Below are 24,118 nucleotides of genomic sequence, written 5' to 3'. Positions count from 1 at the left end.
ATATTGGCAAAATTATATTTGCAAACTGTACCTATTGGCTGTTTTAAATAGAGAAGGATGTCCCAATTACTCACACTTTTGTGTGTGTGCTAAGTCACTTTGATTGTTTCCAACTCTGCAATCCTATGGACTGAAGTCTGCCAGGTTTCTCTGTCCATGGAATTTTCCAGGCATGAATACTGGAGTGGGTTGCCATGCCCTCCTCTAGGGGATCTTCCCAACCCAGGGATCGAACCCAAGTCTGTTGTGTCTCTTTAAAACCAGCATCACCTGGGAAGCCCTAAAAAGCCCTTATTCACACCTTAAAGATGTTTATAGGAGGTGCTATGGACTGAATGTTTGTGTCGCCCCAAAATTCATATGCTGAAGCTCTAACTCTGGTGTGGCTATATTCAGAGATTGTGCCTTTAGGAAAGTTATTAAGGATAAATGAGGTCATAAATTTGGGACCTTGATTCAATAAAATCAGTGTCCATATAAGAAGAGATACCAGAGAGCTTGTTGTCTCTTTCACCCTCTGTACACACACACCTAGAAAAAGCCATATGAGGATAAAGATGGCCATCTACAAGCAAGGAAGAGAGCTCTTATAAGAAACTGAATTGGCTGCACCTTGATCATTAATTCCCAGTCTCCAGAACTGTGAGGAAATACATTTCTTTGTTTCAGCCACCAAGTCTATAGCATTTTATTATAGCAACACAAACACAAATACAGGTGGTTCCAAAGCAGAGGGAAGAGTCTGTAGATTGGGTTAGAATTGTGGGATACTTAACGTAGGCAAGTTTTGTTCTATTAGCACTCCCTGGAATCCTTGTATATGGTTTATAGTTAGTGTTATTTTATAATTATACTTATATTTTTTTCTTCCTGTGTAGTCCATGGGAATAAAAAGAAAGAAATTAACATTTATTAGATACTTAACATGTGCCAGGCAACATTTCACATGTATTTTTTCATTTAATCATTAGAAACATCTTATAACTTAAGTATTATTATTCAAATAATTATAGTTAAAGAGATAAAATAACTTTCCCCTGTATCACTTGATTAGTTAGTAGGTAGATTTGAGATAGAGGCCCATCATATTTTTCCTACAAAGCCATTATCTTTTTTCATATTCTTTTCCATTATATTATATTATAAGATATTGAATAGTTCCCTGTGCTATGCAGTAGGACACAACTGAAGCAACTCAGCAGCAGCAGCAGCAGCAGCAGGACCTTGTTTACTTCTTCCTTGGAAGTAAGTTACGACTAACCTAGATAGCATATTGAAAAGCAGAGACACTACTTTGCCAACAAAGGTCCATCTAGTCAAGGCTATGGTTTTTCCAGTGGTCAGGTATGGATATGAGGGTTGGACTGTGAAGAAGGCTGAGTGACAAAGAATTGATGCTTTTGAACTGTGGTGTTGGAGAAGACTCTTGAGAGTCCCTTGGACTGCAAGGAGATCCAACCAGTCCATTCTGAAGGAGATCAGTTCTGGGTGTTCATTGGAAGGAATGATGCTAAAGCTGAAACTCCAATACTTTGGCCACCTCATGCAAAGAGTTGACTCATTGGAAAGAACTCTGATTCTTGGGGATTGGGGGCAGGAGGAGAAGGGGACGACAGAGGATGAGATGGCATCACAGACTCGATGGACGTGAGTCTGAGTGAACTCCGGGAGTTGGTGATGGACAGGGAGGCCTGGCGTGCTGCGATTCATGGAGTCACAAAAAGCTGGACATGACTGAGTGACTGAACTGAATTGAACTGAGGACCTTGTTTTTTATGTGTAGTAGTGTATGTATGTTATTCCCAAACTCCTAATTTATCCCTCCCCCTTTCTCCTTTGGTTACTATACATTTGTTTTCTATGTCTGTGATTCTGTTTCTCTCTTATAAATAAGTTCATTTGTAACTTATTTTAGATTCCACATATAAGTGGTAACATATGGTATTTGTCCTTCTCTGTCTAATTTAGTTCACTTAGTATGATAATCCCTGAGTCCATCCGTGTTTCTGCAAATGCCGTTATTTTGTTTTACAGAGTAGTATTCCATTGTGTGTGTATGTGTGTGTGTGTGTGTGTGTGTGTGTGTGTGTGTGTACCCACATCAATAGCCTTTTCATTATATAATATTAAGGATCCAGTCAGAAAATGGATCTGGAAGGGAATTGATTGTACTGGGAGTTTAAAAAAAATGTAAAGGCCAGAAAGAAGACACGGAAGCAGCCCAGTGAGTACCACAAGCAAGGCATAGGTTCTATTTATTACCCTTGAGCTGGAGAATCTAAGGGAGTAAATAGTATCACCAGAGCCCAGAAGCATCCTGGCAGACATTTCTTGCCTGTTCTGTCAGATGATACTGTGCAGGGAAGGTGGTCCAATACCCGGCTGCAGACCTGCATCTTCTGTCAGATCAGCAGCTGCATAAAATTAGAAATAAAAAGTATGTTAGTCACTCAGTCATGTCTGACTTTTTGCAGCCTCATGGACTGTGGCCCATCATGCTCCTCTGTCAATGAAATTCACCAGGCAAGAATATTAGAGTGGGCAGCATCCCCCTCTCCAGGTGATTTTCCCAACCCAGGAGTCAAACCCTGGTCTCCTGCATCACAGGCAGATTCCTTATCATCTGAGCCACCAAGGAAGGCCTCACTCAATCATAACCAACTTTATGTAACACTACAGACTGTTGCCCACCAGGTTCCTCTATCCATGGGATTCTCCAGGCAAGAATACTGGAGTGGGTTGCCTTGCCCCCTTTCAGGGGATCTTCCTGACCCAGGGATCAAACCTGCATCTCTTACAGCTCCTGCATTGGTAGGAAGGTTCTTTACCAATAGTCACCTGGGAAATCCAAATTAGAAATAAAGTGCATAGTAAATGTAATGATCTTAAATCATCCTGAAACTATCCCCCAACCCCAGTCCATGGAAAAATTCTCTTCCAAGAAACTGGTCCCTGATGCTAAAAAGATGTGGGATCACTGATCTAACAAGAGCCAGAGCTACTGCTCTAGACACTATCCAGGCAGAGAAAAAGAAAAAATAAATCATTCTGGCTTTTTTCTCTTCACATTCTCCAGTCTTATAGCAGTGTCTGTCATTAGTCAAACTTCAGGACGAAGCAAAAGGCTCAGGAAATGTGGAACAAGACAGAAACGGAGCAAGTAATATTCATATTAATAGATGTGAGAGCAAATAAGCAAACAACCTGGGCTGGCTGTTCACGTTGTCATCTAAGTGGCAGAGAGTCTCAGATCATGTAACTTTTTTACATTCCTCTTAAATCCCAGGAAAGTGTTATGTTCGTACTCACATCTCGATACCCAAAAGGGCCTTCCTACTTGTGTCAACTTTCATTTTACACATTGAAAAACCGTGATACAAAAAGGTAAGTTTATTTAGTAAAAGTCAAATAGCAGGTAACTAGCAGAGCCAGAATCAAATCCAGGTAATCTGAAACCAAGTCCAGTTTCTTTCCATTTCAGCTTAAAATGCTCAGTAAATACTTGTCAAACTGAACTGAACTGAACTGATTCAGCCGAGGTGATTATGGTGAAGGAAAATTGCAAGTTTCCCAAAGCACAGCAATATGTTGTCATACAGTACCACTATGATACTGTTAGATAAAGAAAATTCCTGGTCAAACCCTCATCATAAGCCTTTCTTATCATTAATTATTGCTCATCTTTTTGTTATTTTTTTCTATATATACTTTAAATTTTGTCTTGCAGTCAGTAGAAACAGAACAATTTTTAGTTTATTTTGGATTACTGCCTGGTTTGTTTAAACAGTCCACTATAAAGCTGATGACTATCAAAACTATTAATACAAACTGGGAGTCAATCCATATACCAATCACATGTAAGGAACATGTAGGTTTTATTCTGTTTTTTTTTTTTTCTTAAAGGAACATGATTTGAGCATTTTTCTTGGCTGATCACATCTGAGATTAATCCCCCCTTGTCCTTAGTTTCTCATAACTTCAGGGTAGTAACTAAAAAAGATTCCTTTCACCCCCCTCAAAAAAACCTATGTTTATTTCACCTCATAAAAATTCACAGTAATTTCTTCTCAGAATTCTTTTTTATATTTCTCAGTAAAGTCAGAAGAGAGGTGAGGTTATATTTCTGTTTTCACAAAACTTGCCTTGGCAAAGGAAAAGAAAGGTGAAACTTTATTTTATATTCTTTCTTTGTGTTCTCCAAGGCCACCAGACTACAATACCCCAAATCATAGAATTCAGGTACCTTAGCTATGGAATTGAAAATAGTTTTTTGTGGACTAAAACTTACATATTAAAATAAGCTCCCATCTAAAATTGACTGCCCCCCCCCACCTCCTCCTCCTTCTAGTTGATCACCTCTCCTCATCCCTTCTCCTTTCTTGCCCTCCCTCCCTCTCTCCCTTATCCCCCTCTCTTGTTTTCCCTCTCTCTCTCCCCCTCTCTTCCCCCTGAGAGAGCACCCATATGTTACTATAAGCTCCATCCTCAAATGACAGTTTGCAGTTTAGATAATCCTGAGAAACCGTCAAGCTAGGTTCATTACGTGACTCTACTGTACATTGCCAGTGTCTTCTCCTTTCCTCCAGATTTGTCTCTAACCCATAAGGTGGGGCTTTCATTTATTTGTAGCAGCATAGCCTCATCCCAGTTGTCATTCACAGAGAGTTAGTAGCTCTGTCTGTTGTTCATGGAATTAGGAATATCACTGTCCCCACCATCATATGTATACACCCCAAATTCTCTATAGCTTTCTTAAGTGAATTTTGACTTCTGTCCATTTATGTACAGAGGCAGAAATATTTGGCTCGTAAGAGTGAGTCTATCAGTCTCCATACTGCACATTCCAGGAGTCACCTGTCACAGAATGGTCTCTGTGAACTGCATCCCCACAGCATTGTGCAGTCCACAATCATTGATGTAGACTCCCAGGAGTTATGCAAAAGGACGCCTTAGCAATCGTATAAACAACGTGGTCTCAGGCAATTAAATGGGATACAGACAAAATCAATGAAGCTTTGTTAAGATTATAAGACAGTTCTGATCATAATTCCTTAGGCTATATACCAATATCTAACTTCCAAGTCCCTTTTGCCAGGCATCTTGAAAGTTTACATGTTCTCATGGCATCCAACTTTGTATTCTTTCATTCGAGGGTTCCAGTCCCCTTTCAGCTAGTCCTAAGCTTCTTCCTGACTCCTCCTCATTCTCTTAACAGTCCTCTACCTCCTAATGGACTATCTGTGTTCACCTTCCATTTGTTATTTCCACCACGTAGAACTATTTATGTTATGTCCAGAAAGAGACAAAGGTCTCTCTCGTTTATCAGCTATCTATTAACCTTTGCTCATATAAATAATTACATGACAGTAAACTGATTACTTCCAATATGTATGCATAAGAAACTCAGACAGTATCATTCACCAAAGCTTATTTTTCATGAGAACCTGCAGGAGCAATTTTTATTAATCAGACTTACAAGGTATCTATCCTTTAAATTGTTAATGGAGACCTAAGAATGCATTAATAAGGTCCCACAAGCACCTGCTTATGCTGAAAACAATTATAATTATTTTCTTTTCAGGAAAAAGGATAGCAGGAACTAGCATTCATCTTTGCAGACATTCATTCAGAACTATTCACAGTGTTAGGCAATATCCTGTCCTATCACTGTGCTTTTTCCAAAAGATCATTTATTCAGCATAAGGGACTACCCTGGTCTACAACAATTTAAAAACAGTTCTAGATCCAGAGTGGTTAACTATAACCCATAGTCACTTGACTAGTTAGTTAATCACAGGGTGAGGTCTTGAGCTCAGACATTCTGAATATCCATAGTGTTGTATTATTTATCTTTTTAAAACAGTGTAAACTAAGCAATGTCCCTTTTATTTTCTCAATCTGAAAAAAATCTAATTAAAAAAAGAACTGTGTTAAAATAACATATTTTCTCTTCTGTTTTGGGTTTTCCATCAACTGGTACCTTTTATGTGGATCAGCCTGTGAAATCAGAAATAGGTCTGCTTAAGTAAGCCTTTTCACCATTGCTGCAATCTCCCCAATAATAATAAAAGTCTATTAAAATGTCCTAACTGTGAGTGGGTAAAGGATTCACCTGCAGTGCAGGAGCACAGGAGACATGGGTTCGATTTCTGGGTTTGGAAGATCTGCTGGAGAAGGGAAATAGCAATCCATTCCAGTATTCTTGCCTAAAAATTCCCACGGACAAAAGAGACTGGCAGGCTACAGTCCAAAGGGTCGCAAAGAGTTGGACATGACTGAGTGACTAAGCACACTAGTGATATGACTTCTCCAGTACTGCAGAAGCCATGATAACTCTGATAGACCTTTGAAATTTATGGGCAACACCTACAGATCTGTATGGATCTCCATGCATATTAGGGTTTATCCTATAATTTTTTTTATTTTCTGGTTGGACACTAATGCTAGCTTAGATATGCTCCCCTTTCCTTTCATCGTCTTCATGAGAAGTTTTTGTTGTTGTTACTGTCATTTTAAAGGGAATGGCAAGGGGTAGAGATTCCTAATGAAACAGTTTATTTTTTAGTACTTCAATAGAGAACAACTAACATGGACTGCAGTCAAGATGCTGGGTGATCAGCTAGATTCACTCACTGATCAAGCAACTTGCTACCTTTAAGGAGTTTATGTCACAGATATTTTAAAATAATTTTACTTGTTATTTATTTGTCATTTGGGGCTGTACTGGGTCTTGGCTGCATTGCACAGGCTGTTTGTTGCTGCACACAGGCTTTCTGTAGTTGTGGAAAGCAGGGGCTACTTTCTGGTTGCAGTGTGTGGGCTTCTCCTTATGATGGCTTCTCTTGTTGTGGCACTTAGGTTTAGTAGTTGCAGCATGCGGGCTCTGGAGTACGTGAGCTCAGTAGTTGAAGTATGAGTTTAGTTGTCCTAGGGCACCTGGGATCTTGGTTTCTGGACCAGGGTTTGAACCCGTGTCCCCTGCATTGGCAAGTGGATTCTTAACCAGTGGACTACCCAGGAGGATCCTATGTCATAAATTTGTACCTCAGTAATGTTAAAATATTTTATACATCTGAGAATTTTTATTTCTTGTTAAAGTATAGTTGATTTAGAATGTTGTGTTAGTTTCTGGTATACAGCAAAGTGATTCACTTATATAGACATGTCAGTTCAGTTCAGTTCAATCGCTCAGTCGTGTCCGACTCTTTGCGATCCCATGAATCGCAGCATGCCAGGCCTCCCTGTCCATCACCATCTCCCGGAGTTCACTCAGACTCGCGTCCATCAAGTCAATGATGCCATCCAGCCATCTCATCCTCTGTCGTCCCCTTCTTCTCCTGCCCCCAATCCCTCCCAGCATCAAAGTCTTTTCCAATGAGTCAACTCTTCGCATGAGGTGGACAAAGTACTGGAGTTTCAGCTTTAGCATCATTCCTTCCAAAGAAATCCCAGGGTTGATCTTCAGAATGGACTGGTTGGATCTCCTTGCAGTCCAAGGGACTCTCAAGAGTCTTCTCCAACGCCACAGTTCAAACGCATCAATTCTTCGGTGCTCAGCCTTCTTCACAGTCCAACTCTCACATCCATACATGACCAGTGGAAAAACCATAGCCTTGACTAGATGGACCTTAGTCGGCAAAGTAATGTCTCTGCTTTTCAATATGCTGTCTAGGTTGGTCATAACTTTTCTTCCAAGGAGTAAGCGTCTTTTAATTTCATGGCTGCAGTCATCATCTGCAGTGATTTTGGAGCCCCCAAAAATAAAGTCTGATACTGTTTCCCCATCTCTTTCCCATGAAGTGATGGTACCAGGTGCCATGATCTTCGTTTTCTGAATGTTGAGCTTTAAGCCAACTTTTTCACTCTCTTTTACTTTCATCAAGAGGCTTTTTAATTCCTCTTCATGTGTGTATATATGTATATATACATACATTCTTTTTCATATTCTTTCCTATTATGGTTAGGATATTGAATATAGTTCCTTGTGCTATACAGTAGGACCTTGTCATTTATGTATTTTATACATAGTAGTTTGTATTTGCTAATTTCAAACTCCTAATTTATTTCTCCCCCACCTCCTTTCTCCTTTGGTAACCTTGAATTTGTTTTCTATATACATTAGAGAATTTTATGTTGATTTTTAAATTGCCAAAACTGTAAATGTTGAATTCATAAATATTGAGTAGCAAATATATCTGGCACTCATTCACCTGAAATGACCATATCTAGCCTTTTTCCCATTACCTTCTTTAGTGTTTCTGGGAAATAATTCTTTTTTAAAATATAAATTTATCTATTTTAATTGGAGGCTAATTACTTTACAATATTGTATTGGTTTTGCCATACATCAACATGAATCCACCACGGGTGTACACATGTTCCCAATCCTGAACCCCTCTCCCACCTCCCTCCCCATACCATCCCTCTGGGTCATCCCAGTGCACCAGCCCCAAGCATCCTGTATCATGCATCAAACCTGGACTGGTGATTCATTTCGCATATGATATTATACATGTTTCAATGCCATTCTCCCAAATCATCCCCACCCTCTCCCTCTCCCACAGAGTTCAAAAGACTGTTCTATACATCTGTGTCTCTTTTGCTGTCTCACATACAGGGTTATCATTACCATCTTGCTAAATTCCATATATATGCATTAGCGTACTGTAATGGTGTTTTTTTCTGGCTTATTTCACTCTGTATAATAAGCTCCAGTTTCATTCACCTCATTAGAACTGATTCAAATGTATTCTTTTTAATGCCTGAGTAATACTCCATTGTGTATATGTACCACAGCTTTCTTTATCCATTCACCTGCTGATGGACATCTGGGTTGCTTCCATGTCCTGGCTATTATTAACAGTGCTATGATGAACAATGGAGTACATGTGTCTCTTTCAATTCTGGTTTCCTTGGTGTGTATGCCAAGCAGTGGGATTGCTGGGTCATAAGGCAGTTCTATTTCCAGTTTTTTAAGGAATCTCTACACTCTTCTCCATAGTGGCTGTACTAGTTTGCATTCCCACCAACAGTGTAAGAGGGTTCCCTTTTCTCCACACCCTCTCTAGCATTTATTGTTTATAGACTTTTGGATAGCAACCATTCTGACTGGTGTAAAATGGCACCTCATTGTGGTTTTGATTTGCATTTCTCTGATAATGAGTGATGTTGAGCATCTTTTCATGTGCTTATTAGCCATCTGTATGTCCTCTTTGGAGAAATGTCTATTTAGTTCTTTGGCCCATTTTTTGATTGGGCTGCTTATTTTTCTGGAATTGAGCTTCAGGAGTTGCTTGTATACTTTTGAGATTAATTCTGTGTCAGTTGCTTCATTTGCTATTATTTTCTCCCATTCTGAAGGCTGTCTTTTTAACTTACTTATGGTTTCCTTTGTTGTGCAGAAGCTTTTAATTTTAATTAGGTCCCATTTGTTTATTTTTTCTTTTATTTCCAATATTCTGGGAGGTGGGTTATAGAGGATCCTGCTGGGATTTATGTCAGAGAGTGTTTTGCCTATGTTCTCCTCTAGGAGTTTTATAGTTTCTAGTCTTATGTTTAGATCTTTAATCCATTTTGAATTTATTTTTGTGTATGGGGTTAGAAAGTGTTCTAGTTTCATTAGTTTACAAGTGGTTAACAGTTTTCCCAGCACCACTGGTTGAAGAGATTGTCTTTTCTCCATTGTATATTCTTGCCCCCTTTGTCAAAGATAAGGTGTCCATAGATGCGTGGGTTTATCTCTGGGCTTTCTATTTTGTTCCATTGATCTATATTTCTTTGTCTTTGTGCCAGTACTGTACTGTCTTGATGACTGTGGCTTTGTAGTAGAGCCTGAAGTCAGGCAGGTTGATTCCTCCAGTTCCATTGTTCTTTCTCAAGATTGCTTTGGCTATTCGAGGTTTTTTGTATTTCCATACAAATTTTGAAATTATTTGCTCTAGCTCTGTGAAAAATACCGTTGGTAGCTTGATAGGGATTGCACTGAATTTTTAAATTGCTTTGGGTAGTATACTCATTTTCACTATATTGATTCTTCTGATCCATGAACATGGTATATTTCTCCACCTATTAGTGTCCTCTTTGATTTCTTTCACCAGTGTTTTACAGTTTTCTATACGTAGGTCTTTGTTTCTTTAGGTAGTTATATTCCTAAGTATTTTATTCTTTTCGTTGCAATGGTGAATGGAATTGTTTCCGTAATTTCTCTTTCTGTTTTCTCATTATTAGTGTATAGGAATGCAAGGGATTTCTGTGTGTTGATTTTACATCCTGAAACTTTACTATATTCATTGATTAGCTCTAGTAATTTTCTGGTGGAGTCTTTAGGGTTTTCCATATAGAGGATCATGTCATCTGCAAAGTGAGAGTTTTACTTCTTCTTTTCCAATCTGGATTCCTTTTATTTCTTTTTCTGCTCTGATTGCTGTGGCTAAAACTTCCAAAACTATGTTGAATATTAGTGGTGAAAGTGGGCACCCTTGTCTTGTTCCTGACTTTAGGGGAAATGCTTTCAATTTTTCACCATTAAGGATAATGTTTGCTGTGGGTTTGTCATATATAGCTTTTATTATGTTGAGGTATGTTCCTTCTATTCCTGATTTCTGGAGGGTTTTTATCATAAATGGATGTTGAATTTTGTCAAAGGCTTTCTCTGCATCTATTGAGATAATCATATGGCTTTTATTTTTCAATTTGTTGATGTGGCGTATTACATTGATTGATTTTCGGGTATTAAAGAATCCTTGCATCCCTGGGATAAAGCCCAATTGGTCATGATGTATGATCTTTTTAATGTGTTGTTGGATTCTGATTGCTAGAATTTTGTTAAGGATTTTTGCATCTATGTTCATCAGTGATATTGGCCTGTAGTTTTCTTTTTTTGTGGCATCTTTGTCAGACTTTGGTATTACGGTGATGGTGGCCTCATAGAATGAGTTTGGAAGTTTACCTTCCTCTGCAATTTTCTGGAAGAGTTTGAGTAGGATAAGGTGTTAGCTCTTCTCGAAATTTTTGGTAGAATTCAGCTGTGAAGCCATCTGGACCTGGGCTTTTGTTTGCTGGAAGATTTCTGATTACAGTTTCAATTTCCGTGCTGTGATGGGTCTGTTAAGATTTTCTATTTCTTCCTGGTTCAGTTTTGGAAAGTTGTACTTTTCTAAGAATTTGTCCATTTCTTCCAAGTTGTCCATTTTATTGGCATATAATTGCTGATGGTAGTCTCTGATGATCCTTTGTATTTCTGTGTTGTCTGTTGTGATCTCTCCATTTTCATTTCTAATTTTATTGATTTGATTTTTCTCCCTTTGTTTCTTGATGAGTCTGGCTAATGGTTTCAATTTTATTTATCCTCTCAAAGAACCAGCTTTTGGCTTTGTTGATTTTTGCTATGGTCTCTTTTGTTTCTTTTGCATTTATTTCTGCCCTAATTTTTAAGATTTCTTTCCTTCTACTAATCCTGGGTTCTGCATTTCTTCCTTTTCCAGTTGATTTAGGTGTAGAGTTAGGTTATTTATTTGACTTTTTTCTTGTTTCTTGAGGTATGCCTGTATTGCTATGAACCTTCCCCTTAGCACTGCTTTTACAGTGTCCCACAGGTTTTGGGTTGTTGTGTTTTCATTCTCACTTGTTTCTATGCATATTTTGATTTCTTTTTGATTTCTTCTGTGATTTGTTGCTTATTCAGCAGCGTCTTGTTCAGCCTCCATATGTTGGAAGTTTAAATAGTTTTTCTCCTGTAATTGAAATCTAATCTTACTGCATTGTGGTCAGAAAAGATACTTGGGATGATTTAAACTTTTTTTAATTTACCAAGGCTAGATTTATGGCCCAGGATATGGTCTATCCTGGAGAAGTTTTCGTGTGAGCTTGAGAAAAGGTGAAATTCATTGTTTTGGGGTGAAATGTCCTATAGATATCAATTAGGTTTAACTGGTCTATTGTATCATTTAAAGTTTGTGTTTCTTTGTTAATTTTCTGTTTAGTTGATCTGTCCATAGGTGTGAGTGGGGTATTAAAGTCTCCCACTATTATTGAGTTATTGTTAATTTCCCCTTTCATACTTGTTAGCATTTGTCTTACATATTACAGTGCTCCTATGTTGGGTACATATATATTTATAATTGTTATATCTTCTTCTTGGATTGATCCTTTGATCATTATATAGTGTCCTTCTTTGTCTCTTTTCACAGCCTTTGTTCTGAAGTCTATTTTCTCTGATATGAGTATTGCTACTCCTGCTTTCTTTTGGTCTCTATTTGTGTGGAATATCTTTTCCAGCCCTTCTTTTTCAGTCTGTATGTGTCCCTTGTTTTGAGGTGAGTCTCTTGTAGACAACATATATAGGGGTCTTATTTTTGTATCCATTCAGCCAGTCTTTGTCTTTTGGTTGGGGCATTCAACCCACTTACGTTTAAGGTAATTATTTAGAAGTATGATCCTGTTGCCATTTATTTCATTGTTTGGGGCTCAAGTTTATACACCCTTTTTGTATTTCCTGTCTAGAGAAGATCCTTCAGCATTTTTTGGAGAACTGGTTTGGTGGTGCTGAATTCTGTCAGCTTTTGCTTGTCTGTAAAGCTTTTGATTTCTTCACATTTGAATAAGGATTTCCCTGGTGGCTCAGATGGTAAAGCATCTGCCTACAATGCAGGAGACCCGGTTAGATCCCTGGGTTGGGAAGATCCCCTGGAGAAGGAAATGGCAACCCACTCCAGTACTCTTGCCTGGAGAATCCCATGGATGGAGGAGCCTGTCAGGCTACAGTCCATGGGATCGCGAAGAGTCAGACATGACTGTATGACTTCTCTTCACTTCATATTTGAATGAGATCCTTATTGGTACAGTAATCTGGGCTATAGGTTATTTTCATCACTTTAAGTATGTCCTGCCATTTCCTCCTGGCCTGAAGAGTTTCTATTGAAAGATCAGCTCTTATCCTTATGGGAATCCTCTTATATGTTATTTGTTGTTTTTCCTTTGCTGCTTTTAATATTTGTTCTTTGTGTTTGATCTTTGTTAACTTGATTAATATGTATCTTGGGGGTGTTTCACTTTGGGTTTATCCTGTTTGGGAGTCTCCGGGTTTCTTGGACTTGGGTGATTATTTCCTTCCCCATTTTAGGAAAGTTTTCAACTATTATCTCCTCAAGTATTTTCTCATGGTCTTTCTTTTTGTCTTCTTCTGGGAATCCTATGATTCGAATATTGGGGCATTTAACATTGTCCCAAAGGTCTCTGAGATTGTCCTCATTTCTTTTGTTTTTCTTTTTCCCTCTCTGATTCATTTATTTCTACCGTTCTATCTTCTACCTCACTAATCCTATCTTCTGCCTCTGTTATTCTACTATTTGTTCCCTCCAGAGTGTTTTTAATCTCATTTATTGCATTTTTCATTATATATTGACTCTTTTTTATTTCTTCTAGGTCCTTGTTAAACCTTTCTTGCATCTTCTCAATCTTGTCTCCAAGCTATTTATCTGTGATTCCATTTTGTTTTCAAGATTTTGGATCATTTTCTCTATCATTATTCGGAATTCTTTATCAAGTAGATTCCCTATCTCTTCCTCTTTTGTTTGGTTTGGTGGGCATTTCTCCTGTTCCTTTACCTGCTGGGTATTCCTCTGTCTCTTCATCTTGTTTTTATTGCTTTGTTTGGGGTGACCTTTCTGTATGCTGGCAGTTTGTGGAGTTCTCTTTATTGTGGAGTTTCCTTGCTGTGGGTGGGGTTGTATGGGTGGCTTGTCAAGGTTTCCTGGTTAGGGTGTTCTGGTGGATGGAGCTGGATTTCTTCTCTCTGAAGTGCAATGAAGTGTCCAGTAGTGAGTTATGAAATATCAATAGGTTTGGAGTGACTTTGGGCAGCCTGTATATTGAAGCTCAGGGCTATGTTCCTGGAGAATTTGTGTGGTATGTCTTGCTATGGAACTTGTTTGCCCTTGGGTGGTGCTTGGTTTCAGTGTAGGTATGGAGGAGTTTGATGAGCTCCTGTCAATTAATGTTTCTTGGAGTCAGGAGTTCTCTGGTGTTGTCAGGATTTGGACTTAAGCCTCCTGCTTCTGGTTTACAGTTTTATTTTTACTGTAGCCTCAAGACTTCTCCATCTATACAGCACCATTGATAAAACATCTAGGTTAAAGATGAAAAGTTTCTCCACAGTGAGGGACACCCAGAGAGGTTCACAGAGTTACATGGAGAAGAGAAGAGGGAGGAGGGAGACAGAGGTGACCAGGATGAGATGACGTGGAATCAAAAGACGAGAGAGCAAGCTAGCCAGTAATCACTTCCTTATGTGTGCTCCGCAGTCTGGACCCCTTAGAGATGTTCACGGAGTTACATAGGAAAGAGAAGAGGGAGGAAGGAGATAGAGGTGGCCAGGAGGATAAAGTGGGGAATCAAAAGGAGCAAGAGAGATCCAGCCAGTAATCAGTTCCCTAAGTGTTTTCCACCATCTGGAACACAGAAAGAAATTCACAGAGTTGGGTAGAGAAGAAAAGGGGGAGGGAGGAGACAGAGGCAACCTGGTGGAGAAAAAGGAGAGTCCAAAGAGGGAGAGAGTGGTCAAGCCAGTAATCTCGCTCCCAAGTAAAAATGGATACTGAAGATTGGGTTCTTAAAGGTACAAAAATTGATAACAAATACCAAAACGCAAAGATTAAAAATCTAGAGTAGAGGTTGGATTTTCAAAAATTCAATATTAAAGAAAAAAAAGTCACAAAATTATAATATATATATATGAAGTTTGCTTTAAAAAATAGGATCTCTCTCTTTTTTTTGCAAAGTAATAGTACATTATAAAAATGAAAATTAGAGTAATAGAGGACTTTAAAATATAAAAAAATTAAAGAATGATAGTAAAAATAGTAAAAATATATCTAGGACTTTTTCTGGTGGTGTTGTGGGCAGTTGTGGGCATTTTTGGATAGTTCCTTGATCTGGCTTATATTTCTCAAGATTTATAGTGCCCTTCTCGGAGAAGGCAATGGCAACCCACTCTGGTACTCTTGCCTGGAAACTCCCATGGATGGAGGAGCCTAGTAGGCTTCAGTCCATGGGGTTGCTAGGAGTCAGACACGACTGAGCGACTTCACTTTCACTTTTCACTTTCATGCATTGGAGAAGGAAATGGCAACCCACTCCAGGGTTCTTGCCTGGAGAACCCCAGGGATGGTGGAGCCTGGCAGGCTGCCATCTATGGGGTTGCACAGAGTCAGACACGACTGAAGCGACTTAGCGGCAGCAGCAGCAGCATAGGCCCCTTCTGATTTAGTTGATACTAACTACACGGTTTTAATCTATTGCACCTGTCACTTCCAAGGAGGTTCCCTCTGTTGTAGCTTCTTCTGTTTGCTGGTCTCTTCAGTGTCTAATTTATACCCTGATGCAAGAGGGTGGTGTGGACACTTTTTTAGGCTCACTTGTTCAGTTGTACTGCGGGAAGGGAGGGACACTGCAAACAAATAACAGTGGCATGTGCTCTCAGTGTCTCAGACACTGGGCCTGCCCCTGCTCATGGCACGTGTGTCCTCCCTGCCCACACTGCTCAGGCTCTAGGTTGCTCCGCTGGGAACCGTCTGAGGCTGGCCCTGGGTTTTATGTACTTCCCAGGTCTAAGCTGCTCAGGTTCAAGCACTCGGGTAGTCCTCAAAGGCGCAGACTCGGTTGGGCCTGTGTTTTGTGCCCTTCCCAGGTCTGAGCAGCTCAGGTGACCAGGTGTTTGGTGAGTGCAGTCACTGCGATTTATCACCTCCCCCGTCCCTGCTGCTCAGTTTTCTGGGTGTATAACCGGCGCACCTTCTCAGGCAGATGTTGACCATCCAGAATCCCAAGAAGTCTTGGTTAGGAACAAAGCCTGCTTGCAGTTTGGTAGATAATGCCTCTCTGGGGCCACAATTGCCCCCTTCTGGCTCTGGCTGCCCTCGCCTGCCTGTCACCGGAGGGGGATGGGCCGGCCTGCAGCTGTCTAGCTCTGCTCAGTCCTTTGTTCTATGACCAGGCCTGATGGTGTTTCAGGTTAGGGCTTTTCACGTGGTAGCTATCCCACAGTCTGGTTTGCTCTCCCGTTAGTACCCTCAGATTGCCCTCAGGGCATTCAGGCCTAGTCCTTACTCCAAGCAATGCAGCCTGTGCCTCCCTGCCCAGCCCTGCTTGCTAGTGGCGCATGCAGGCCTCTGTGCTGCTTCTCCGCTGGGGGAGTTACCATTGGGTACGTAATCTATGGGTTTTAATTATTTATTTTTCCTCCTGGTTGTGTTGCCCTCTGTGGTTCCAAGGCTCACCACAGATTCAGCAGTGAGAGTGTTTCCTGATGTTTGGAAACTTCTCTCTTTTTTAAGACTCCCTTCCCGGGATGGAGCTCCATCCCTACTTCTTTTGTCTCTCTTTTCATCTTTTATATTTTTTCCTACCTCCTTTCGAAGACAATGGGCTGCTTTTCTGGGTGCCTGATGTCCTCTGCCAGCATTCAGAAGTTGTTTTGTGGAATTTACTCAGCGTTCAAATGTTCTTTTGATGAATTTGTGGGGGAGAAAGTGGTCTCCCTGTCCTATTCCTCCGCCATCTTCTGGAGAAGTTTTTGAGAGTCCCTCTGGTCCACACTCCTCCACTCTGCTCACTAGGTGCCAATCGATGGGGACCCAGGAGTCCACGAAATGGGTGTTCCCAATCGCAATGGTGACCCCTCTGGGAAATATTATTAACTCATGTTCTGGTTGTGCCATTTGTGACCTGAAGCAGCAGGGGGGAAATTCTCCCTTCCCAGCCTTCACTTTTCTGCCTGGTTCTGGGGTCCATATATAGATAGATAGATAGATAGATAGATAGATAGATAGGAAAGAAAAAAAAATTGAAAGAAAACTATCGTGGGGAAGCCTGAAGCTGCAACACAAATAATGATTATTCCTGTCAAGGTTTAGCTGTGGTTGCTAAGTTACTGGCTTGTTCTGAAAAACCTTGAAGTATGGGACACATTAGGAGCTCATTAGGTCCCGGTGACTTGCAGTAAATGTACAATTTGTCTCTGTGCTAAACACACTTCAAACATAACAATAAAAAAATCCCATATGGCTTAAAATTGTGACCTTTCTCTTTCTTGTTTCATTTCTCCTCCCCCACCCCAACATCTAGTCTGGTGTTATTACAAAAGCAGCATTATTGAAAAAATAAATAGAAACATTTTGCAATGGATGGAAACAAGATATGTTAGCTTAAAGCCTTTGGCATTTAATGAAGGTATTTACAGAGAGAACCTCATGAAGGGTGGAAGAAAACCAAGAGAATATTCCATAATAATTGTTTACAATGCAAGTTGCAGGTCCATCAGCTCGCTTTCAGAGTGTACCTATAGTGTGTGTACACCAGGCTGCAAAACCTTTGGGAACTTAAAGCACTTGATTGTTTTATCTTATATTTGTATCAATTTTCTGTTTATCCCACTAAACATTGTTTGTCCAATTCATAGATCTTGGAGTTAACCTAAAAACTTGTATTTGCAATTCAAAATTATGATATGCGGGGAATACCACATTCTTTCAGCCCAAACTCAATTATAATTTCAGTTTACTAAGCCATTTCCATGGGTAATTGGGCTTCCTTTTTCTCCTTTCAGTTACTGCAGCCCTATTTCCATTCACACTGTTAATGTCCTTTGCTGCGGAGTTGCAGCTTTCTAAAGTTTTGACATGATAATGTTAGAGCAAACTAATGGAAAGAAAGCAGTTGGGGGGAAAGGATGGGGCAGACAGGGTAAGCAGGGATAGAGTGGGTGTCAGAAAAGGTGGGGAAGATGAAAAGAGGAGGTGCTAGAAGCTACTCTGGGGAAGTCTCTAACTGTGGCAGAGCTGGCAAATGGTAAAGACAGGAAGTAGCTACAGTGGATTTTTTATAAATATGCAAACAATTCAAATAAGGTTCTAAGATCATTTGAGAAGTGGACTCCAGAGAATCACTTGCATTTCCTGTGTCAAGCTCATAAATCTACCTTAGTTTTTAGCTGTGTTGGCCTAAGATAAAGGATACTGTTTGTCTCTCAGAGAACTTCCAAAAATGCTTAGATCTGAACTGCTTCAGAAGCAAACTCTTTTCTGTTCTTATGCTAGTGATCAATGGAAAATCAAATGACATTCAAAGGAATCTAAATAAAAAATAATAGTCTAGATGAAATTCTTTCCTCATTTCTTATGTATATATTTCCATGCACATCCGAAACTGTGTGTGTATATGCCTTTCTGTGTATTTTCCTTTCTTAACAAATCTTTGTTTCCAAGTTACTCCCATACATGACCGTTCTCTTCTCTTCTTAGCCCCAATGCAACAGTCTGGATTCTCTCAAAGTCTTCATGTTATTCTCTTCAGATAGTCACATTCCAAAGTATCTCTCCTTTTGCCCTATAGTTCTTTAAAAACCACACCTTCATCTGTGATATGTTCTTGTATTAAATATTTTCCAATTAAACAAAAAGCTCCACATCAACTCCTATTCCCTTTAGTGAGGAAAATAGAACAAGGAAGACTATGTACTTTGGAAGGTGAAAGATACTTGCACCATCAAGAGCAGACACTGATTCCTTTCTCAGTTTTCCCAGATACATCTGTTATTACAAGAAAATATTTTTGTAAGTAGTAGGAGTTTTATTTGTTTTAAAAATTATATTCAGTATTGTAATGGATTTGGTTAATTTATTATATTTTTCTGTCCAGCACACAATATATTCTGTTAATAGATACCATTGCCTAGCAACAGGTGTAGACATGCAACTTAAGTTTAGTCATCAATTACTGCTATTCAAGTAGAAACAGAATTCTCTCTGGACTTGGTATACAAAAGTTGAGAGAAGAAAATTATCTTTGTATTACGGAAAAGATCTTCTATTAAGTTCTATTAGGTTTGCTAAATTGGGGAGGATATGAATCTGTAGCTGAGAGTTACCATCTTGGAGAAAGCTTTTTGCTACAGCATAAAGTTTTACAGAGAAAAGCAATAATGAAAGACAGGCAGTGTGACTCTTGACAGCACAGGATCAGAATTCTGGTACCTGAAGCCCAGATTCCACAAGCTTTTTCTGTCTTGCTTCCTCTATTCCTCCCCTCTCCCCGCCCCCCACCCCCCACCCCACACACACCACACCACACCTCCCACTTTAAGATTCCCAGCAGCATAGAGGCATAACTTAATACTTCTTTTCTTTCTTAAAAACCAAGGCAAAAAAAGACTTTAATTTTATAACACCTTCAACCACTAGCCCATTTCCCTAGAAACTTTTCAGAATAGTCTGTGGCAACTGATTCCAATTCTACGCATACCTTTCTTCATATTAAGTTTTAATAATGTTATCTTTGGTTCATTCAGAAGATTACACATGCTCCCGAGTCCAAGCTCACTCTGCTCACAGTACAACAGGCCATGAATCAGAGATGAGGTATTGAGGCAAGGAATATAACTTTATTCCAAAAGCTGTAGGCCAAGAAGATGGCAGACTAATATCTCAAAATAACCATCTTATGGGGTCACGTTTTTATAGAGCAGAGGTAGGAGGAGCTGAGGAAATAAAGTAAAAAGGCAGAATAGAGAGGGAGAGGCAGTGAGGAAGTAAAGTAAAAAGAGCCATCAGTTTTGAAAGACATCTCTGGGAATGGGCACCCTATGGAAGAGATGTGTTAATCTCTTCTTTCCTGCAGCCATTCACAGGTGGGAAGGGTCAGATTATCTCCCTATGAACTGATCAAAGACACTTTAGTTAAATGGTCAGGCAAAGGGGCATGGTTCTCTGTGACAGGCCATTATATATGATTATAATAATACTTGTAATTAAAAGCAAATCAAAGAAAGTTCCAACATGGAGTGATAATTGGCTCTTCCCTGAAACATATATAACACATTTTATATTATAAAGCAGAATAACCCAATTTAAGAATTATAACATTACCAATTCTGTTTTATGTGCCTCTGTGTTCCTTTATGTCCCATATCATTGTTTTCCCTAGGGAAAAGGTTACCACTGTCTTGAATGCTGTGTATATGTTTCCTTGCCTTTAACAGCTTTATCCATATAGTTCTCAAACAACATAATATCTCCCCTAGTTATCTCCACATTGTCAAGTCCAAGAGAAAACCCTCTGTCACCACTTTGACCTACCAAGAGCACTTGACATGCTCCATTATTGCCTCTCTTTTGAATAGTTTTCTTGGTCTATGGGGAACAACTCTGTGTTGGTTTCCTACTTACCTCATTGAGTGATATTTCTCAAGTTCCTTCCTGAATGTTCCCCATTTTTTTTAAACTTACTACTTAACTACTAGAGAGTATAGGGCTCAGACTTTTTCTCTTATTTATTTATTCTCACTTCCTGGGTGATCTCATCTAGTTCACAGCTATAAAGTCAATGATTTTGAAATACTGATTTTCAGTTGTAAACTCTTTTCTGAATTCTAGGTTTATTTATCCAACTGACAATTAAGTCTCATTTGGACATTCAGTTCAGTTCAGTCACTCAGTCCTGTCTGACTCTTTGCAACCCCATGGACTGCAGCACGTCAGGCCTCCCTGTCCAATACCAACTCCCAGAGTTTACTCAAATTCATGTCCATTGAGTCAGGGATGCCGGATGCCATCCAACCATCTCAGCTTCTGTCATCCCCTTCTCTTCCCACCTTCAATTTTTCCCAGCATCAGGGTCTTTTCAAATGAGTCAGCTCTTTGCATCAGGTGGCCAAAGTATTGGAGTTTCAGCTTCAGCATCAGCTTCAGCTTCCAATGATTTCCTTTAGGATGGACTGGTTGGATCTCCTTGCAGTCCAAGGGACTTTCAAGAATCTTCTCCAACACCACAGTTCAAAAGCATCAATTCTTCAGCACTCAGCTTTCTTTATAGTCCAACTCTCACATCCATACATGACTACTGGAAAAACCATAGCCTTGACTAGACGGATCTTTGTTGGCAAAATGATGTCTCTGCTTTTTAATATGCTGTCTAGGTTGGTCATAACTTTTCTTCCAAGGAGTAAGTTTCTTTTAATTTCATGGCTGCAGTCACCATCTGCAGTGATTTTGGAGCCCCCCAAAATAAAACCTCTTGCTGTTCCCCATCTATTTGCCATGAAGTAATGGGACCAGATGCCATGACCTTAGTTTTCTGAATGTTGAGTTTTAAGCCAAGGTTTTCACTCTCCTCTTTTACTTTCATCAAGAGGCTCTTTAGCTCCTCTTTGCTTTTTACCATAAGGTTGGTGTCATCTGCATATCTGAGGTTATTGATATTTCTCCCAGCAATCTTTATCCCAGTGTGTGCTTCATCCAGCCCAGCATTTCTCATATGTACTCTGTATATAAGTTAAATTTTCAGGGTGACAAGATACATTTTTATCATACTTCTTTCCAGATTTGGAACCAGTCTGTTATTTGATGTCCAGTTCTAACTGTTGCTTCTTGACCTGGACACAGATTTCCCAGGAGGCAAATCAGGTGACCTGGTAGTCCCATCTCTTGAAGAATTTTCCACAGTTTATTGTGATCCACACAGTCAAAGGCTTTGGTCACAAAGTCATTAAAGTAGAAGTAGATGTTTTTCTGGAACTCTTGCTTTTTTGATGGTCCAGTGGATGTTGGCAATTTGGCCTCCTCAGACAACCATTTTGCTTTTTTGCATTTCTTTTTATTGGGGATGGTCTTGATTGCTGCCTCCTGTACAATGTCATGAACCTCTGTCCATAGTTCATCAGGCATTCTGTCTATCAGATCTAATCCCTTGAATCTATTTGTCACATCCACTGTATAATTGTAAGGGATTTGATTTAGGTCATACCTGAATGGTCTAGTGATTTTCCCTAGTTTCTTCAATTTTAGTCTGAATTTGTCAATAAGGACTTCATGATCTGAGCCAGTCAGCTCCCGGTCTTGTTTGTGCTGACTGTATAGAGCTTCTCCATCTTTGCCTGCAAATATAATCAATCTGATTTTGGTGTTGGCCATCTGGTGATGTCCATGTGTGGAGTCTTCTCTCGTGTTGTTGGAAGAGGGTGTTTGCAATGACCAATGTGTTCTCCTGACAAAACTCTCTTAGTCTTTTCCCTGCTTTATTCTGCACTCCAAGGCCAAATTTGCCCGTTATCTCCAGGCATTTCTGGGTTTCCTATTTTTGCATTCCAGTCCTCTAAATGAAAAGAATGTCTTTTTTGGGTGTTAGTTCTAGAAGGTCTTGTAGGTCTTCATAGAACTGTTCAACTTCAGCATCTTCAGCATTATGGGTTGGGGCATAGTCTTGGATTACTCTGATATTGAATGGTTTTCCTTGGAAACAAAAAGAGATAATTCTGTCATTTTTGAGATTGCATCCAAGTACTGCATTTTGGACCCTTTTGTTGACTATGATGGCTACTCCATTTCTTCTAAGGGATTCTTGCCCACAGTAATAGATACTATGGTCATCAGAATTAAATTCACCCATTCCAGTCCATTTTAGTTGACTGACTCCTAAAATGTCGATGTTCACTCTTGCCATCTCCTGTTTGATGACTTCCAATTTGCCTTGATTCATGGACCTAACATTCCAGGTTCCTACGCAATATTGCTCTTACAGCATTGTAGTTTATTTCCATCACTAGTCACATCCACAACTAGGTGTTGTTTTGCTTTGGCTCTGTCTCTGCATCCTTTCTGGAGTTATTTCTCCACTGATCTCCAGTAGCATATTGGGCACCTACCAACCTGGGGAGTTCATCTTTCAGTGTCCTATCTTTTTGCCTTTTCATACTGTTTGTGGGGTTCTCAAGGCAAGAATACTGAACTGGTTTGCCATTCCCTTCTCCAGGGGACCACGTTTTGCAGAAATCTCCACCATGACCCATCCATCTTGGGTGGCCCTACACAGCATGACTCATAGTTTCATTGAGTTAAGACAAGGCTGTGGTCCATGTGATCAGATTGGTTAGTTTTCTGTGACTGTGGTTTTCAGTCTGTCTGCCCTCTGATGGAGAAGGATAAGAGGCTTATGAATGCTTCCTGATGGGATGGACTCACTGAGGGGGAAAGTAGGTCTTATTCTGATGGGTGGGGCTATCTATGATCAGTAAATCTTTAATCCAATTTTCTGTTGAAGGGCAGGGCTGTGTTCCCTCCCTGTTATTTGAGAGTGAAGTTGCTCAGTCCTGTCTGACTTTTTGTGATCCCATGGACTGTAGTCCACCAGGCTCCTCTGTCCATGGAATTTTCTAAGCAAGAGTACTGGAGTACTCTTCATTTTCTTCTCCATGGGATCTTCCCAACCCAGGAATTGAACCCAGGTTTCCTGCATTACAGGCAGACACTTTACCTGTGAATCACCTGAGGCCAAATTATGGTGGAGGTGATGAAGATATTGGTGACATTCTTTAAAAGGTCCCATGCATGCACTGCTACACTCAGTGCCCCCAACCCTGCAGCAGGCCACCACTGACCCACGCCTCCACCAGAGACTCCTGGTCATTCACAGGCAAGTCTGGTTCAGTCTCTTGTGGGGTCACTGCTCATTTCTCCTGGGTCCTGGTGCACACAGCGTTCTGTTTGTGCCCTCCAAGAGTCTGTTTACGCCCTCCAAGAGTCTGTTTACCTAGTCCTGTGTAAGTTCTAGTGGCTATATGGTGGGTTAATGGCGACCTCCTCCAAGAAGGCTTCTGCCATACCCAGGTCTACTTCACCCAGAGCCCCTGCCCCCAGAGCAGTCCACTGCTGACCTGTACCTCCTCAGGAGACACCCAAATACAGTTCTGTCTCTGTGGGATCTCTGGGTCCTGGTACATACAAGGTATGTTTGAGCCCTCTGAGCATCTCTGGTGGGTATGATTATAAACGCAATTTTGCCCCTTCTACCATCTTTCTAGGGCTTCTCCTTTGCCCTTGGATGTCAGATATCTCCTCAAAGTCGCTCCAGTACTGCTCAGCTGCACCAGCACCTACCGTCTTGCTGGGACTTCTCTGCCCTTGGACGTGGGGTATCTCCTCACAGTCACTCCAGAACCATGCAGCTGCCACTCCAGTGCCGAGCAGCAGACAGTAGCATGTTAAGTTTAGTATGTGCAAAACCAAGCCCTTTATCGCCTCATTATTCCTCAATATTTCCACCTCAGTAAATGGTATCTTGGAAAAGACCT

The 24,118-nt window shown here is 40.2% G+C and overlaps 1 long non-coding RNA gene across 1 annotated transcript in view; it reads right to left on the bottom strand.

Annotated features, from left to right (window-relative positions):
• Nucleotides 1–2,225: 2,225 nt before the first annotated feature.
• The window catches only part of LOC114118758 (uncharacterized), a 112,923-nt gene continuing 91,030 nt past the window's right edge, over nt 2,226–24,118 (bottom strand). Inside the window, exon 3 of the long non-coding RNA XR_003591935.3 lies at nt 2,226–2,414. This is a non-coding gene — a long non-coding RNA (uncharacterized LOC114118758). The remainder of the gene's footprint in view (nt 2,415–24,118) is intronic.

Source organism: Ovis aries, chromosome 1, assembly GCF_016772045.2.
Source record: "Ovis aries strain OAR_USU_Benz2616 breed Rambouillet chromosome 1, ARS-UI_Ramb_v3.0, whole genome shotgun sequence".
In the NCBI taxonomy this organism is placed as follows: Eukaryota; Metazoa; Chordata; class Mammalia; order Artiodactyla; family Bovidae; genus Ovis; species Ovis aries.
The sequence above is the reverse complement of the archived record's forward strand: the minus strand, read 5'-3'. Positions and strand labels throughout refer to the sequence as shown.